This window comes from Trachypithecus francoisi, unplaced genomic scaffold (assembly GCF_009764315.1).
Source record: "Trachypithecus francoisi isolate TF-2019V2 unplaced genomic scaffold, Tfra_2.0 Lachesis_group4, whole genome shotgun sequence".
In the NCBI taxonomy this organism is placed as follows: domain Eukaryota; kingdom Metazoa; phylum Chordata; class Mammalia; order Primates; family Cercopithecidae; genus Trachypithecus; species Trachypithecus francoisi.
In genome coordinates this window covers 109065161-109071441 of record NW_022681469.1, presented here as the reverse complement: position 1 = coordinate 109071441, position 6281 = coordinate 109065161, and the positions used below count along the sequence as shown (strand labels likewise).

Sequence of the window (6281 nt, the reverse complement as noted above, 5' to 3'; positions counted from 1 at the left end):
TCCACATGGATCTCACCACCAGACCTGCTAGGAAGCCCTTCCCGCCCCCCAGCTCTCGGGCACCACCAGACCTGCTAGGAAGCCCTTCCCGCCCCCCAGCTCTCGGGCATCGTCAGACCTGCTAGGAAGCCCTTCCCACCCCCCAGCTCTCGGGCATCGTCAGACCTGCTAGGAAGCCCTTCCCGCCCCCCCGGTTCTCGGGCACCGTCAAACCTGCTAGGAAGACCTTCCCGCCCCCCAGCTCTCCAGCCGATGCACACAACAGGGCCTTTTGAATTCCGGGAGGTTAAGGTTCCCTTGAATCTCCTAGGCTACAAGCAAATGCCCCGAGGGGAGAAGTCCAGGCTGACACAGCCTCCTGCACCCCCGCCTGGGGAGGCCACGCCTCGTTTGCCTCTAGAATAGATGATTAAGGAGCACTGTTTGCAGAGTTCTCTCTCTCTGGGTAAGTTCCAGAGCCAAGTCTCAGCGGTTCCACCACGGCCTGGGTGGACGGCTCTTGTGTGTTTACAGCTGGGTCCCTCGCTTGGGAGCTGCCCTGGGGCGGGCAGCCTCTCCGGCCTGTCGGAGTGCTCCACCCGGGGCAGGAAGAGGGCCATGTGCTCTGGGCAATGGTTCCTCAGGTACTGCGTCATCTTTGCTTCCCTCCAGAGCCCACCTTCCCTGGCTGCCGCATCCCAGCTGAGGGCAGGCTCCTTTTGCCAGCTGAAGGCAGAAAGGCCAGCAGCCCTGAGGGTGGGGGCAGATAAACCCCCCCGGAGTGGTCTCTGTTCTCCTAAAAGTGATGTTAACCCACGTGTCGCAAGCAGCTGGCAGGGTGGTGGTTCGATCTGTCATTACGGCGTTGCATGACTGTGGTCTCCCACCCAGGGAGCATCTCTGTCCAACCACAGCGAGCTTCCAGCTCCTACCCTCTGCTTGGGCTGGGGCAGAGCCTGGGGTCCGGGTGGGTGAAGCATGACTCTGGGATTAGACCTTACAAAGCAGGTCCCTCCTGGGAGTCAGCCCGGGTCTAAACGCAGCTGGGCGTGAAGGGGCTGCCATCGGATGTCGAGGGGTCAGCTGGGAGGACGAGACCTCCAACTCCGGCACCCGCATGTCTCTTTGGAAACGGGCTTTGGCTGCTCCCCCGGAGACACCGCCTGCCGTGGCCTCCTGTTCTCCTCCCCGGCACAGGCAGGGGGTCTCCCTCCTCTACTGCCACTCCCTTGGCCTTGCCCTCCCCGGCAAGCGCCTGGCTTTTTCCTGCCACCCCCCGAGGGGGGCTGTGGCCCCCAGAAAGGCCGCACTCTGGGAGCAGAGTGGCCTGAAACCACAGAAAAGAATGCCGGGGGATTTGGTTTAAACTCGTTAAACCCAATGAACCCTCCCGCCGAATGATCACAGTCTGCGCCCGGTCTTTTAATCTCGTTCGGGCCTCGGGGTAATTTGTTTAGCTGTGCTGATCAGCTGAAGGTTAATTCAATTGGACTTGGGTTATTTATTTGTGCCCGGATTTGCTAAGTGTCATTGGAGGTACATGAGGTCTTTATTATGGCGGTGAGATGGCTTCATTAGGGTGGATCCCGCCGGATCCGCCCCCACCCACCAGCTCCAGGCTGAGGCAGTCTTAGGAGGCTGGAGCCCTGGGAGGCTGGAGCCCTGGGTGCAGTGGCTCTTGTTCCTGGATGTAGGGGATATCTGAGCACTGTGCTGGGAGTCCAGCCTCGCTCGGCTCTGGTGTTGACACCGGGCTGTTCTGTCATGTGACCCATCCTAACCGAGGCTGAAGGACCTGCTTCCCAGGACCCATCCCCTCCCTCGGGGGACTTAAAGGCATTTCCCCACCCCCGCCTCAGTGTTCCCATCCACTCATTGGGAACAGCACCTTGCCCTCCTGCAGCCTCCTAGACTGGGCTTTGTAGCTCCAGCCCCCACCCCGCTTGCTGACCGGAGCAGAAGGACGCTGAGGTCGCAGAGCGGGCAGCCGGGTTGGCCGGGCGGGCAGATCTCCTGCACGGAGCCGAGATCCTTCTCAGGCAGTGGCAGATGATGGATTGCACGTGGATGCTGCCTGGGATGCGTGTGACTTGGCAGCCTGCCCCTTTCCTGTCCTGAGATCAGACGCCCTGGCGGACGTCCTTTTCCTGGTCCCTTGTCCTCCCAGCCCGGGGCGGCATCTGGAGTGGGGGAGGCTGGCCCCTGTGCCCGTGTTCTCGGGCCACCCGCCGGTCCCTGCCCGCCACGGTGGTGGAGGGGCAGGATGGGCTGTGGAGACTCGGGGAGTTCTGGGGTGGTGAAGAGGGCCCAGGCTGGAGGCTGTAGCAGCCAAGACCATGGTAAAATGTGGGAGGGATGGCAAGTGCCCCCCGAGGAGTAGCCCAGGTGCCCCAGAGGCTGCCGAGAGGGCTGGAAGTGCAGAGACGAGGGACGCAGGGAAGGCTTGGATTCTCTTGCCATCTTCAATGTCAGAGCCCAGACAAGGCAAGGCGAGGAGGGGCCCGGGGCGAAGACGCCACCCACATTCCTCCTTCTCGTGGGCTTCTTCTCTTTTTAGCCTTTCCAGAAGAGAAACCATCCGACAAGTCCAGAGTAGCGGCGTCCCCAGGGCTGTGTCTCATGAGCAAACACTGTTTTCTAGGAGTCCGAGGGGCCTTGGCCATCTAGGTCAATCCCTTTGCTGAACAGTGGAGGAATCTGAAGCACAGAGAGGGAAAGCGAAGCCTTCTGGGTCACACAGTCCATCAGGGGCAGGGCAGCGATGAACACCGAGAAAAGGACCAGCACGAGAGGACAGCCCTGGCAGTGATTCCTCAGCCAAACCCAGTGTCTACCCACATCCACACCTCACAGCCACCCCATGGGGAGGGCACCATTGCCCCTTTTCAAAGGTGAGGAAACGGAGGCTCAGAGAGGTTCAGCAACTTCTCCCAGGCCACACAGCTGCTCCGTTGTAGAACTGCAGTTCCAGGTGTCCCCGAGGTCTCCCCTCCTGAGCCGTCCACTCCTACCCTCCTACCCGAGCCCCGGCCCTCCCAGTGAAAGCCGGGTAGTGGCTGTTCAGAAGCCCTGGGGCTAGTCAATCCCAGCTGTCTTGGGCCAGGGCCCCCCAGGAGGTGACCCTGAAGGATGCAATTGAGAACACGTGCTTTCTTTGGGAGGGAATCTCAGGAATTGCGGGGGACAGTGGGAGAGCGTGTTAGTGGGGGCTCTCCAGAGAAACAGAAGCAATGCACAGAGGAGATTTAGGATGAGGAATCTGGTTTATGTGACTCTGGGGGCTGAGAAGTCCCACCATCTGTGTTGCAAGCTGGAAACCCAGGGAAGCCTGAGGTATGATTCGAGCTCAGCTCAGGTCCGGAGGCCTGAGAACCAGGGCAGCTGATGGTGGACATCCAGTCCCAGAGCAAGAGAGGATGAGATGTCCCAGCTCCAGCTGTGAGGCAGGAAATGAGGGGTGAACTCCTCCTCCCTCTGCCGTCTGTTCTATTCAAGCTCTTGAGGGATCGGATGACGCCCAGTCACTTGGGGAGAGAAGTCCACCTTCCTGAGTCCGCAATTCAAATGCTAATCGAATCCAGAAACACTCTCACAGACACAATGTGTAGTCTGGGCACCCCACAGTGCATTTAAGTGGATGCATAAAATTAACCATCCCAGGAAGTGAGGTGGGGAAGGGAAGATGGGCCGCAATGGGTGTGTCTCCATGCCTGCCACCGCTGTGGGCAGCTGCTGGAGCACACGCCTTGAAGTCATCCCTGAGGGAGAGGGAGTTGAGGCATTTATACCCCAGCTCTGTCAGGCGTTGGCTGAATGTCCACACTCCTGGATCACCAACTCTCATCCTCATGATGTCCCATGGTCCTCATTTCACAAATGGAGAAACTGGAACCCTAAGAGTCTTGATAAGGTCAGAGCCAAGAGCCTCCATGCCAGGAAGCCCTCCCTGGGGTTTTCTCCAACTGAGTCAGGCCCCCCTCCCCACCCCCGAGCTCCTTTGCTGCCCCATGTGTCCACCATCAATGCCCCAATGACCTTGTCTGATAATTGCCTGGTGACTTGATGTGCTCCCCACTGGGCTGTGAGCTTCACAGAGGTAGGGCATGTTTCTGATGCACCTGAAGGTCCCCAGCTCCCAGTGAGCTCTGGGTACATGGGGAGCATCAGTCACACCCTGGATCAGTACCTCAGTTGTCCCTCACATGGCATCTTCGTTATCCACACTGCAAAGCAAACCATCCCTATGATGGGTTCATTGTGGATCATGACTTAGTGGGTCAAGAGTTTGGAAGTGGCTCAGCTGGGCGGTTCTTCCACTCCATGTGGCTGCCAGATGGTCCCCTGCTGGTGGGCAGTCTGGTCTACAGGGTCTATGATGGCTTTACTCACATGCCTGGCATCTTGGCAGGGACAGCTGGAAGGCAAGGTTCAGCTGGGACTGTCCACGGAGCTCTTCCCTGTGGCCTTTCCAGCTTGGTGGTCTTAGAGTAGCTGGACTTCTTGCATGACAGCTCAGGACTCCCAGAGTCACTGTCCCAAGAGACAGGAGATGGAAGTTGCCAGTCACTTAGGTTAGGACCAGAAACCAGCACCCATGCACCCACAGCCTTTTGGTACTGATGAAATAAACATAACATTTATGATTTTAATCATTCATCAGTGGGATTAAAGACATTTACAATGTTGTGTAACCATCAGCACTGTCTATACCTAAAACTTTTTCATCATCTGCAATAAAAATTCTGTACACATTAAACCATAACTCTCCATCCTTCTGTCCCTCCTGCCCCTGGTACCCACCATTTTGCTCTCTACCTCCATGGATAAGGCCATTCCGGACACTTCACATAAGCAGAATCATACAGTATCGGTTTTTTGGTGACTGGCTTATTCCACTTTACATAATGTCCTCGAGTTTCATCCACATTGCAGCACATGACGGCACTTCATTCCCTTTTTAAAATTTTTTATTTATTTATTTATTTTTGAGATGGAGTTTTGCTCTTGTCACCCAGGCTGGAGTGCAATGGAGTGATCTTGGCTCACTGCAACCTCTGCCTCCTGGGTTCAAGTGATTCTCCTCCTTCAGCCTCCTGAGTAGCTGGGATTACAGATGCCCACCTCCACGCCCAGCTAATTTTTGTATTTTTAGTAAAGATGGGGTTTCACCATGTTGGCCAGGCTGGTCTCGAACTCCTGACCTCAGGCAGATGACCCACCTGACTCGGCCTCCCAAAGTGCTGGGATTACAGGCGTGAGCCACCGCGCCCAGCCTTTATTCCCTTTTAAGGCTGAGTAATGCTCCACTAGGTGGAAGGACCACGTTTTGTGTATTCATTCATTGGTCTATGACACTTGGGCTGTTTTCCCTTTTGGCTGTTGGGGATGGTGCTGCTGTGAACACGGGTGAACAAGTGACTGAGTCCTGACATGCTCTTGATGGAGCCTGGAGCCCAGAGATCCAACGGGAGGGGGAACAGCCTCCTCTCAATGGGAGGAGGGCAAATAATTTGCAGCCTTTTTTCTGTTTGTTTGTTTGTAGACAGGGTCTTGCTCTGTCACCCAGGCTGGAGTGCAGTGGCCTCATCATGGCTCACTGCAGCCTCAACCTCCTGGGCTCAAGTGATCCTTCCGCTTCAGCCTTCAGAATAGTTGGGACTACAGGTGCATGCCACCAAGCCTGGCTAACTTTAATGTTTTTGTAGCAAAGGGAGCTGGAGATGTTGCCTAGGCTGATCTCAAACTCCTGGGCTCAAGGGATCCTCTCACCTTGGCCTCTCAAAGTTGTTGGGATTACAAACATGAGTTACCTTTAATCCCCAGTACTGTGCTAGAGAGAGGTTGCTGAAGACTTTGTGCCCGGGGCCACATAGCACATCTGCCAAATGGCAGAGGAAAGGGGAGATAGGGGCCCGGGGTCTAGAGAAATGAGGCTGGGTCTGGGGAGGACTGGTCAGAGGCAGCATGGCCAGGAGACGCAGCTGGGAGAAGTGGAACGAGAGGGTGGGGGTGGAGGCTTCCAGAAAGGGGTGGGCATGTATCATCCCTCAGGACTGGAGAGACTTGGGTTAGGTTCAGAGGAAACCGGGCTGGGGAGAATTTGAGAGCCCAGGCACAAAGGCTGCTGATGCCTTGGGTGTGCGTCTGGGCTCCACCGCCCCTGAGCTGTGTGGTCAGGAGCCATCACTAAAACTCTGAAACATCCTCTTTTATAAGATGGGAATAATAATAGGGTTCCTTCAAAGGGCGTCGAGGGAAATCAGTGGGAAAGTCCATGCATACCTCTGACCTGGCTGTGATGT

The 6281-nt window shown here is 56.5% G+C and overlaps 1 pseudogene; it reads left to right on the top strand.

Annotated features, from left to right (window-relative positions):
- The first annotated feature begins 848 nt into the window (after window positions 1-848).
- LOC117072194 lies at window positions 849-3118 on the top strand (annotated as a pseudogene).
- The last annotated feature ends 3163 nt before the right edge of the window (window positions 3119-6281 follow it).